This window comes from Rhinolophus sinicus, chromosome 3, assembly GCF_057876585.1.
Source record: "Rhinolophus sinicus isolate RSI-liver-muscle chromosome 3, RSI-T2T, whole genome shotgun sequence".
Taxonomy (NCBI): domain Eukaryota; kingdom Metazoa; phylum Chordata; class Mammalia; order Chiroptera; family Rhinolophidae; genus Rhinolophus; species Rhinolophus sinicus.
Genome location: NC_142503.1, coordinates 92,798,122 through 92,810,859, shown reverse-complemented (window position 1 = coordinate 92,810,859; position 12,738 = coordinate 92,798,122). Strand labels below are relative to the sequence as shown.

Sequence of the window (12,738 nt, the reverse complement as noted above, 5' to 3'; positions counted from 1 at the left end):
CAGAAGCTAGAAGAGGCAAGAAAGGATTCTTTCCTGTAGGTTTCAGAGGGAAACTTGCCGTCTGCTTGATTTTGGACTTCTAGCCTCCTAAACAGGGAGAATAAATGTATGTGGTTTTAAGCCACTGGATTTCTGATCCTTTATTACACCAGCCCCAGGAAACTAATACAGAAACCTTAACTTTTTGTGATCACAGAAGTCAGCGTTTTTCTCACTTGATATTTTTGACTGCTTTAAAATTCAGAGGTCCTCCCCTACCCCCAAATGCTTCCTTCTATCTTCTTGAAGGATTGTTTTTTAAAATGGTTTAATTCCCCCTCCCCCAAATTTAACTTTTTAATCTATCTGGAATTTATCTAGGCATCCTCACAGACAGCTAACCAAATGACCCTCACCTAACTCATCAAATAATCTTTCCAACCATATTGCCTTGTGAAGTCACCTCTATCATATAATTAATTTATGTATGTATACAGGTAAGTTTCTGGGTTATTTGTTCTCTTCTACTGATCTGTTTATTCTTAAGGCATTAATTCAGTCACTGTTTTATTTATTTATTTATTTATTTATTTATTTATTTATTTATTTTTAAAGATTTTATTGGGGAAGGGGAACAAGACTTTATTGGGGAACAGTGTTTACTTCTGGGACTTTTTTCCAAGTCAAGTTGTTGTCCTTTCAATCTTAGTTGTGGAGGGTGCCGTTCAGCTTCAAGTTGTTGTCCTTTCAGTCTTAGTTGTGGAGGGCGCAGCTCAGCTCCAGGTTCAGTTGCCATTGTTAGTTGCTGGGGGCGCAGCCCACCATCCCTTGCGGGAGTCAAGGAGTCAAACTGGCAACCTTGTGGTTGAGAGTCCACTGGCCCATGTGGGAATCGAACTGGCAGCCTTCGGCGTTAGGAGCACGGAGCTCCAACCTCCTGAGCCACTAGGCTGCCCTCAGTCACTGTTTTAATCATTAAAATGTGTTTCAGTATTTAGCAAGGCAAGTTTCTCCTCGCTGCAATCTTTTTCACAGTTTTGAAGTTATTCTCGCTCATTTATTCTTCCAGGTAAGTTTTAGCAAAACTTAAGTTCCAAAATAAATCCTACTGAGGTTTTGGGTTAAATGGGATAAGTATAAATTACACTAGGAAGAACTGACAATCTCTACAAATTCCATAGTTTCCGCTGGAAACAAAGTACATCTGTCCATTAATTCATCTGCTTTATATCTCTCACTTGAGTTTTATAATTTTCATCAGGATCCCTCTATCTAAAATACCCCCCCCCCCAAGCCACTCTATTTTGCATTTATAATATTTATCCTTTTGGGCAGCCAGTTGGCTCAATTGGTTAGAACGCAATGCTTATAACACCAAGGTCACTGGTTCGATTCCCACATGGGCCAGTGAGCTGCACCCTCCACAACTAGATTGAAAACAACGATTTGACTTGGAGCTGATGGGTCCTGGAAAAACACACTGTTCCCCAATATAAATAAATAAATAAATAAATAAATAAATAAATAAATATTTATCCTTTTAATAAGAATAAGAAAGCAGTTAATATTTAGGGGGTCACTAGGTGCCAGGCATTGTTCTAAGTCCTTTTATAAGCATCATCTCACTCAATTCTTGCAACATATGAGTCAGTACCTATTATTTCCACTTACACATGAAAAAAACTGAGGCACAGAGGAATAATTAGTGCAAAGTCAGAGCAGAAGAACCAGGTTTCAAACCCAGGCAATTTTACTCTGGTGCCCACGGTTTTATCTAAAATCAGCATTTTTACTAGTCAGCTGTAAAAAGGAATGAGGAAGTCTTTTTTATACGCTGATATAAAAAACATTACCAAGATATTCGTGAAGTGAAAAAGCAAGATTTTGAACTATCATTTGTATGACAAGTGGGGAAGAGGGTAATAGCCCAATATTCACACTTACTTGTATATAAAAAAATATTTGCAGGGGCACAACAAGAAATTAGTCAATGGGTGGTTGTTTCTCTTGGAGTTGCGTAGGAACTAGGCTGTAGGAGTGGAAGGGAGCCTTTTCACTTTTTTTGTTTAAAACCAAGTAAATATATTGCCTATTCAAAAATTAAGTAAATTAAAATTTTTTAAATTAAAAATGAAATACAAAGATGGTACTCAGTAAATATGTTTTGAGTGAACGGAGATTTCATAGATTCTTATAAAGATATATTATGGTCTTGCTGCTTTCGATGAATAGGATCTGTTTTCTATTACACTTTCAAGCTGGTTGCTGATATATAAGAAAATATATTATTGATATTTACATATTTCGCTCCCAGCACTTTTATTCCTTAAAGTGACCTAGCTTATGACTTCAAGACTCTTCCGTTGAGTCTCCTGGGTTTTCAGTGAATAGAGCAGGTTCTATCATTGTGTTTAGGCAGGTCGGGAATGAAAATGGGGAATGGTGAGGGCTGTGGTGAAGGAAAGAGTGCATTCTCCATATAAAGACATTAAGTTCCAAATTTTAAAAAACACTGCACGGGCCAAGCAAAACAAGCCCACAAAATAATCCAGGCCTCAGGGCCTCTGCTTGCAGTATTCTCTGTTCACTCATACTTTCTCTGTCTTCCCCTCAGCTACGCCCCTCGGTCCTCCTAAGCCTTCCTCCAGGCCCACCTGCACCCACCCCCAAAGCCTTCCTGGCTCCTCCAGTGCTTACTGAGCTTCTCTTCTCTTCTCTCTTTCCTTTCCCTTCCCCCTACTCCTCCCTCCCCCCTTCCCTCCCTTTCTCTCTTCTCTTCTCTATGGATGTTAGGTTTAGAATCACTGCAAGCCACAGTGTGGCCCTGAGTTCTTTTTTTTCTTTTTCTTTTTAAAGATTTTATTGGGGAAGGGGAACAGGACTTTATTGGGGAACAATGGTCAAATTGTTGTCCTTTGAATCTTAGTTGTGGAGGGTTCTGAACGTTCAGCTTCAAGTTGTTGTTCTTTCAGTCTTAGTTGTGGAGGGCGCAGCTCAGCTCCAGGTCCAGTTGCCGTTAATTGAACTGGCAACCTTGTGGTTGAGAGCCCACTGGCCCATGTGGGAATCGAACCGGCAGCCTTCGGAGTTAGGAGCATGGAGCTCTAACCGCCTGAGCCACCGGGCCGGCCCCTGAGTTCTTTAATAAGCAATGGAGACCATTAATCCTGACTTCGTGGGCTCTTTCCACCCATTTTGCTCCGCTTCTGTGGTTAGTGGGTTGAAGTGACTGTTCAGCCCACCTACTCTTCCTCTGGTCTAGGAGCAACTCGAACTCAGTAATCAAGTGTGATTCATCCCCAACTCCCGGCGCCCGGCATTGCAGGCACTTGGGAAGTCTCATCTGCTGAATGATGAATGCTCTCAGGACAGGTGCTCTCCTTGGCAGGCATACCAACTAACCCACTTATCCAGAACCCTGACAGAACTTTGTGGAGCCCTGCCCTCCAGGGACCAGGCAGAGCCTCCCTGAATGAGGGCGGGGACTGGTTTTTACAGCCATCACTTAGAGCAAGCTCTCAAAAATATATTTGTTGATGGACCAACACGGAGCTTACCATCGATAGTCATTCAAAATATAGCCACAGCAGAGACAAAAGCCAACATGAGGAAAACCAACAAGAAGGGGCTTGGATGAGGGGTGAGAAAAGTCTCACAGGGAGGGGCCTTGTCAGGACTTTTACTCCTGAATGAGAATGACTGCTGTTGCCTCTCCCAAGGCTATGAGAACATTCATACTTCATTCTCACAAAAAAATCTTTCATATACGGTTCTCCTCATTTTGGAAATGAAGAAGCGGAGACTGGGAGAAGTTCAGTAACTTGCCAAGATCACACAGGGAGTGTGCCTTTCCGCCAGACTGGATGCGGATCTTTGTCTCCAGTGTTCTTTCCTGAGAGATTCCAGGTAAGGATTCTGAAGAGAGGTGGCAGGGGTTTGCATGATCTAACCCACAGAGAAAAAGCCTGGCACTCACTGCTGTCCCCCTGCACTGTGGTGGAGGCTAAGGAAGCAACAGTAAATGAGACAGATTCTTCTGGTGCTCGTGGAGTCCCCACTGGGAGTGGGAGGGACAGAGATGATGAAACCTGAACACAAACAAGATGATCCTACCCAGTGATAAGTGCTATGAAGAAAATACAATGAGCTGATGAGATAGAGAGTGGGGTTATAGTTTTTTGGGGGAGTCAGAATAAGCCTCTTTAAGGTGTCTGAAGCACAGTGAGCAAGATGAGGCTGGCAAGAGTGTCAGGGGCAGCTCACAGAGGATCTTATAGTTCATTTCATAAAGGTAGTTTTATCCTAAGCAATTAGGAAGCCACTGGAAGGTTTTAAGCAGGACAATGAAATAATCTGATTTATGTTTTTCTTTCTTTTAAAGATCTCTCTGGCCACTTTGCAGAAGATAAATAGTAGGGGACTAGGTCTCTGGTAAAGAGAGCAGACTAAGTTGTCATGCATAAGACCTCTTCCATACAATAGGTAGATGTGCTAGAAAAAATTTTTTTTTTTTAACTATCAACATGTAGATGAACTTGAAGGTATCTCCATGTACCAGAAAAGCTACTACAGCACATGAGATTCAAAGACACATGCTACAGGATACATAAACCATGTATATGCTATAAGGGACCAAAGTTGAGGCCACTGTGTAAGCATCAGGGATCTGGAACTGAGCTGCTGGCCAAAGCCACAGCACCAGACCTTTGGTGGGGAGACTAGAGAGAAACCAGAGTCTCTGGGCTGGGCTATATGGGTGTGCCAAGGTTCCCCACTACTCATGCAGTGTGGAACCCTTGTCCTGGAAAATCAAGTAAAACTTGGCTTGGCTTAGAACCAGTGAGCCCTCTAGGGCCCAGCAAAGACAATGACAAAAAGATGCCCCGTTTTGTAGATCTGAAACTAAAAAAAAAGTCCCCAGGGATTTCTTCATAATACAAGGCACATGTAGGACCCCATAGAATATAATTTCTATCAGAGATGATCTGACAGGCAAAAATGACAAAAGTTACAGGGAAAATCAAATGGTATGCAAAGAGCAGATTCAACAAAAAGAATGAAATACCACAGAAATACTCTATTATAAATAATAGTCCCCTGGAAAGGGACTCTAAAATAAGAATTTTTAAAGTATTTAATAAGATGAAGAAATAGAAACCACATAGCAAAAATAAGATGTAGAAAAAGAACAAGTGAATTTTAAATAATAAAACAAATAGAAATTCTAGAAATCAAAGAGTAGATTTAGGTACAACTAAAGAGAGAATTAGTGAATAGGAAAATGAATCTGAGGAAATCACCTAGAATAAAAACAAAGAAAGAAAAATAGACAGGAAATATGAATGAGAAATTGAATAAAATGGAAAGCAGAATGAGAAGGTCCATGATACACTTAATACAATTTACAAAAGGGAGAAGAGAGAGAGAGAGAGAGAGAGGCTGAAAATTTTCCAGAATTAGAGTATAAACTAAAGCAAGTTCCAAGAACAATTAACTAAAATACCTGGTGCACATAATGTACCACATTAAAAGAAAAGAATCTTGGAAGCTATTAGAAAGAAAAGGTAGATTATCCACAAGTGTTGAAGAAAAAGAACAATGTGGTGAGAAGGCAGCAGGATCCTAACCTGTTCCATCTGCTATTCCACCTCTGCCTTGTATCTCAGCAGCACAGGTGGCAGGAGCAGGAGTGTCCAGGTTGCCAGCTTTGGGAAGGTTCTCACCATGGTACCCACAGGCCACGCCCTCTGACCCCACTGTGTCCACAGTCACTGCTTTCAGCCAAGATGACAATAAGGAAAGTCAATTCAGCTGAATGGGCACGAAGGATAAACCCCCAAAAGATCAGCAAATAATCATCTAATCTAGCCCTGGGGAAAAAAAAAAAAGGAATCTTAGGCAAAAAAAAAAGGCAATAGGAAAGGAAATTTCATCAGACCCAAAAAGTCCCAACTAAAGGGGAATGGAAGCAAAAGAAAATGGGCAAAGGAGGATCACTAAAGACAACAACAGAACCAGAATCTAAAAATGAGGACATCATAGGCCCCAGTGCAGTGGAAAAAAGAAAGCAGTGTTAGACCATCTTAGCGATGGTTCTTACATACCTTTCTCCTACAATTCTAAAAAGCTGCTTCATCAACTGTCTTGGAAATGCAAATTTTCTCTATTGACAGAATCATATTTTTAAGAAGCATGGAATTCCACCTTATCCCATGTTTTAATACATATTTAAATAAGTACAATGCCTTTTTAAGAGATAAAATCATGTACTGGTTAATTTCAGTAAAACCAGAATTAATAGAATGTTCAATTAAAGGGGGTTTTGTCTGATGTCAATGTAATATTCCATAGACTATGAAAGGCACAATAAAAAAATCCTCTAAAATACACATAGCCCAAATGACAGAGTCATTTTAAACAATTCATCTTTTATATTTGTGTTTTTTTCCTACTATTATTGTCTCTGTTCTTCTATATGGTCTTTGTCTCCTTATCAGAACTGTACACTATCTGTGGCAATATCCTGCAAGGGAAGGTCTGGAATTTCCCCAAAACTGCTGTGGAAATAACGTGTAAGATATCACATCCTGTGTTATCAGGACATTCCTCATAAAAGGCTTAAAAGTTAGCAATATTTGAAAATTCCGAGTTTTGGTGTCCTCTACTTGTGGACAAATTGTCTCCAAATTTTAAGCTGGAACAGCAGTTGAGTTACAATTTAGCTACATTGTATAGGTTTAATACCACATTAATTCATGATGTTTGTGTGCTGATCACCAAACAAGTACCAATAAAATCTTGGTTGTAACAGAAAAAAAAAGATGGTGAAATGTGAACATCTTTACCATACAAAGACTAAAAGAGTTCACTGCATAGAGCTCCTTACAGAAAGAGCTACTAAGTTTCTCTCCCAAAGAGATGTAAGTTCGGCCCCAAAGAAAGTTCAGAAATCCTAGAATAGTCCTACTTATATTTTAGAAGGAACATTTAAGAAACAAAAACATCATCCCCAAAGTTTTATACTCTTTTGGTATTATCCTGACCACCCAAAAAGCCCTAAGTGGAAGCCCGGGAAGAAAGTAGGTGGGAAGTCATCGGACCCCATGAAAGCCCTCCCCCATCAAATACACGCCACTGTGACCAGTGTGAGTGGAATTTCAATCCAGACCTCTCTCTGAGGCATGAACTGTTTCCTGGGCTCTGTGCCCACGGCTCACTTTTCACCCGTGAAGACCCCAGGGCCCCATCCCACTCCTTTCCACTGTGTCTCCTACAGCTCGTCAACCAGTACTTGGGCTAGAATGATGCGGGTGGGCTCCCCACCCAGCCTGCCTGTGCCGGTCCAGGGGCTGGGGGAGAGCGGCTCACACTAACCCCTCCCTGCGCACAGCTCTCCTAGGCTCAGTGGAAAGGCACATTCATCCAAGGTCACTGTCCAGGGCAGGAGGCATTTTTAAATAGAGACAAGAAGGAATTACCAAGAAATGACTGCCTGGCAACAGAAATCTAAACCCAAGCCCAAGCTAGTGACAAACATTTGGTGGGTGATTCCATTCGGAAGACAATGACACCACACCATGGCTCTGCTCCCTGCGGACCCACAGAAAATCTAATCGAACTTCACTCTCCTTTCCAGAAAAAATGTTATTTTCTTCCCTTTCTTCCCTGTTCAGACATAACATCATCAACACAGCTCTTTAAATATCTGTGCTGGCAGGCTATATTTAGTGACTATTTGGCCCTTAAAATGAGCCTGATTTCCTGTGGTAAAAAGTTCTCAACAACAAGGAGAGAGGCTTGGAGAATTCTGAAGGACCGACAAAGAACCTTACAGCTTGAGATGTTCAAACACTATGAGAAAAGGAGTTAATTGTTTTGGACAGGTGCCTAGCATGCAAGAAAGGGGGAGAAAAACCGTAATTAAAGGGTTGTCTGATCTAACTTCCAGAGTCATCCTGGAGAACTGCTTGACACAGGGCACTTATTTGAGCCAATCATCTTATGCGGTATATGGCCCTCTTTCGGAGACAGAGGGGCATCCATTTACTCATTCATTGATTCACTCACTCATTCATTTACTCATTCATTCACTCACCCACTCACTCACATTTGCACATTTTCCTACGCGCAAAGCCCTGTGGTCTACAGGAGTTCTAAGTCATGGGCAAACAAGACACACAAACCGTGGCACTGGAAGGCCATCCCCTGAAAGGGCCCTTGAGGAACACAAAGTAAGCGCTGTGGGGAACCTGGAGGGCGGTGGGCACTTCCACGGAAGGTTCAGGGGGAAGGGAAACAACAGCCCGCACTGGCTACTGCTCTGGACCCTCTCACTAACCCACTCATTGAGCCCAGAAGTCAGTATATCATCCCTTATTACAGATGAGTAACTTTCCCAAGGTCCCCACAAGATAATAAGTAACAAAAGTGGAGGTGGAGCTAAGACTGACTGTAAAGTGTTTAACTACGAGGTAACCACTGCCACAGGTGGAGAGAGCGAGTGTGACTGCTAGACTGCATACAAGGACCTTGCTGTCTCCGCCTCCACGAGCTAGGACGCGAAGGAGCTTCTCTGTGGAACAGGCACCACTTTCCCTCCTCAGAAACCACTGTCCTGTCCCTCTGTGCGTGGGGGTCCCTAGTGTCCCCAGGATGACCCAAGGTAGCAAGGGAATGCACATTTACTTAGCCCTGACTAGGTTTGCCAAGTGACATGCCATTCTTTTTTATTTTTAACATTCTAATTTGAGATAATTTTAGACTTTCAAAAAAATTGCAAAAATAGTACACAGTTCCCGTACATCTTTGCCCGGCTTCCATTTATATTAACTAACATCTTACATAACCACAGAAAAATCATAGACATTAACTTTGGGACAATACTATTAACTATACTACAGAATTCATTTGGATTTATCCAGTTTTTCCACTACTGCCCTCTTTCTGTTCCAGGCTCCCCCCTTATATTCATTGTCACGTCTCCTAGTCTCCTCCAGTCTGTGACTGTTCCTTAGTCTTTCCTGGTCTTTCATGACCTTGACATTTTAAAGAGTACTGGTGGGCGGACGGGTGGCTCAGTTGGTTAGAGTGCGAGGTCTGGGCAACGGGGTTGCCGGTGCGATTCCCACATGGGCCAGCGAGCTGCGCCCTCCACAACTAGAATGAAGTCAATGTGCTGCTGCTCAGCTCCCGAGTGGCCAGATGGCTCAATTGGTTGGAGCACGGACTCTCAACCACAAGGTTGCCGGTTTGACTCCTCGACTCCCAAGGGATGGTGGGCTGTGCCCCCTGCAACTACTACCTGGCAACTGGACCTGGAGCTGAGCTGCACCATCCACAACTATGATTGAAAGGACAACAATTTGACTTGGAAAAAGTCCTGGAAGTACACACTGTTCCCCATAAAGTCCTATTCCCTTCCCCAATAAAATCTTTAAAAAAAAAAAAAGAATACTGGTCAGTTATTTTGTAGAATATCTCTCAATTTGAGTCTGTTTGATGTTTTCTTGTGATTAGATTGAGGTTATGCATTTTTGGCAATAAAACCATAGGTGATGTGCCCAGCTTAGTGCAGCATGTCAGGGGCCATTCATTCTAATACACTGCCTTCTTGAGTTTCTCTGGATCCTCAGGGCAACCCCACAAGACAGGTATTGTTATCCCCATTACACAGATAGGAAAACTGAGGCAAAACCATTAAGGTCACAGAGGTTATAAATATTAGAGACAAAATTTAAACCCAGTTCTGTCTTTGGATCTTTCTATTACACACCAAGCTACTACTTCAAGTCTTTCTAGCTTAAAATAATTCATACAACCTTGAATGAACATAGGAAATTGGACTTGGATAGTTAATTATTCCTAGTTCTACAAGTGTGATTCTGAAACCAATGAATAATGACAACAGCTAACATTTACTGAGCACCTACTATTTGCCTGGCATAGTGCTTCATCTTGTATACCTAAGGTATCTCATTGAAACCCTTCCAACAACACAACGGAGTAGATATTAACATTACAGGGGTACAATCCCTTGTCACAAGCTCTTGGGGCCAGGGGTGTTTGGGAATTTAGAGTTTTGGGATCTGGCAACACCCTCTAACTAAACATTAATAATATTTTTGCAGGGCCGACCCGGTGGCTCAGGTGGTTGGAGTGCCATGCTCCTAATGTCGAGGTCGCCTGCCATGGGCTACCGTGGGCTGCCGTGAGAACTAGACTGAGAAACAACGGCTTGAACCAGAGTTGGGGGCGGGGGTAAAAGGGGTGGAAGAAGGGGAAAAAATAATAATATTTTTGCAGCATATCATATGACCATCCATTCTGAGTGTATAACAAAGGCCGTATGTAAATAAATAAACCCAGACAAGTACAGGCTGGGTACCAAACTCTGAAATGAACTTTAGGTTTTCAGGGCTTTGGGATTTCAGAATAGTAGTTTAGGGACCATGGACCTGTACTATTATGTAAAGTAATTTGCAAATGAGGAAACAGAGGCTTAGAGGGTCTCCCAGCCAGTCATTACCCAGGCCTGCCCCTCACTCTGAGACCTGATGCTGGAAATCTACTGCAGGCATCTAAGACTCTCTCCTATCACCTGGTTTTATTTCCCATGACAAAAGATATTCTAATTATATTCAACTGTCACTCAGAATAAATGAAAATGAATAAATTTTCAAACTTCCCGGGCCCACGAAGGAGATGACCACACACTGTCACCATCATCAGTATGATACACTTACTGTCTTTTTAGGCACTGGAGGAATTGTTTTCTATTTCCATAAAAACATCATTAATGCCATCAAATCAGTCCAGTCCACTCAGCCCCGAGTTCTGCCTCTAACGAGGCCTCCAAAGGGGTGAGAGGTCCAGACCATTCTTCCTGACATAAGGACACCCTTAATAGCTCAGACTTTCCTTCATAACATGTTCCATCTAAATCATCTATGCGTTGATCCAAACTCCTCGTGGTCCTATAAACGTGTTAGGCCGTTCTGCTTCTCAGGTTAGCCTTGACTTATTCCCCACTGTGGACAGGGGAGTGTCCTGTCATTTGCCCCTTGATCACTTCCCAGTTTGGAGGTTTGGAAAGAAAGTTCCAGGCAGCAACCATCATCATCAATCTATGCCATCTTTGTGATTTCTGTCTTCTTACAAAGCCCCTGCCCGTTTGCATTCTCACTTCACACTAAGACGATGAAACTGATGCAGTACCTTCTGTATTAAGTATGTGGTGACCTGCACATTGGAGGGAGAATTGTCGATAAATCAGTAACAAGTACACAGAAACCCACACAAACTAATAAAGACAATTAATTTCTCCAGGAATAGCAAGAATGTATGCAGGGAAGGAAGAGATAATCAAAGCATACTAGGAGCTCAGCTGCCCCGAGCATTGACAAGATCCTGATAAAGCTGACATTGAATACAGAGTAAAACTCTGGGAGGACAGGGGAGGGAAAGTGTTTGTCATGCGGGTGGGGGAGCACACGTTAAATGAAAGCTAGAGGTTTATCTTCCATAATGCAGCTTCATAATAATGGATATAATGAAAGCAGTTTAAAGAAGTGAAATGGCTTGCTTCTGGGAAGCAGGAAATGATTGGTGAAGGAGAAATTGCTGGGCCAGGACACGGCTGGTTTTGATAACCAGCCTGTGTAACTATCTGACTCATGTAACTACTAAGTACAGGTATACTTTCACTGAAAATAAAATCACACAACTGGTCATGGGCAGAGCCATGACCCAAACCCCAGGGTTCTGACCTGGGGCCAGTGTCCTGCCCTCCCATCTGCTCCCTCTCGTCCTCCTCTGTCTTTCTAGTCTGCACAACTCTGTCCGCCTGCCCTCCATTATCTCAGAGGTCATCTCTGAGCCAGCCCTCTGTGCCCATGTGTTCCTCGAGGCCTTAGAACCAGAAACGCAGATTCCCCCAAGCATGCAGTCTAGAAGTGGCCCTGTGCAAAGGTGGGCCAGTGTGGCCCGTTCACAGTCCAGGATAACACAGCCCGAGATCTCCGGATAATTCTTCCTGTGGGTCTGCACACCACCCTCGGAATCAGCGCATCTGAACCCCAGGACTTCCCAGGGCATGTCCTCAGCTAAATGGTCCTCAACTCAGGCCCCATCAGCAGCAGATAAACCAGGAGACCTACTCTGTGCCAGGCAGTGAGTGCACTGGCCCCCAAACCTAGATGTTACTAAGAACTAAGAAGAGAGTAATACTAAGAGCTGATATTCTGAGCCCTTGCTACATGGATGGTAAGGTGTTGGGCATTTTTTGTGTATTGTGTCACTTAATCTTTTCAACAACCCTATGAGGTAGGTATTGTTTTTACTGCTCTTTCAACAGATCCCTCCCTCACTGATTCTGAGTAACCTACGCCTGCCAGTGTGTCATGAGGCAATCTGCCCAGGACCCATGGCAGGTGAACTGTCTGGTTCTAAAGCCCGTACTCAGTACGTTCCCAGTCTTGGGGCACAACCTGGACCCAGACACAAGGCTGGGTCTGCCTCAGATTTGGGCACTGACTCGCAGTATGGACCCTGGGCTAGTTATTTTTCTTTTCTAATCCTCACTTTCCACTGGAAACTGGGTTGAATCAGAGGTCACACCTCAGGTAATGACAGGCACCAGGGAGGTAAACTAGTGCATTAAGCAGGCTGTGGAAGACCACAGGGAGAGGTGGAGACTGCAACACCAAAGTGCTTGCGCCCTAATTACGGGTTTCAGCCTTAGCTTTTAAACATTAAACACAT

The 12,738-nt window shown here is 43.0% G+C and overlaps 1 protein-coding gene across 4 annotated transcripts in view; it reads right to left on the bottom strand.

Annotated features, from left to right (window-relative positions):
- The window catches only part of HIP1 (huntingtin interacting protein 1), a 143,005-nt gene that overhangs the window by 116,845 nt on the left and 13,422 nt on the right, over positions 1-12,738 (bottom strand). The window lies entirely within an intron of this gene.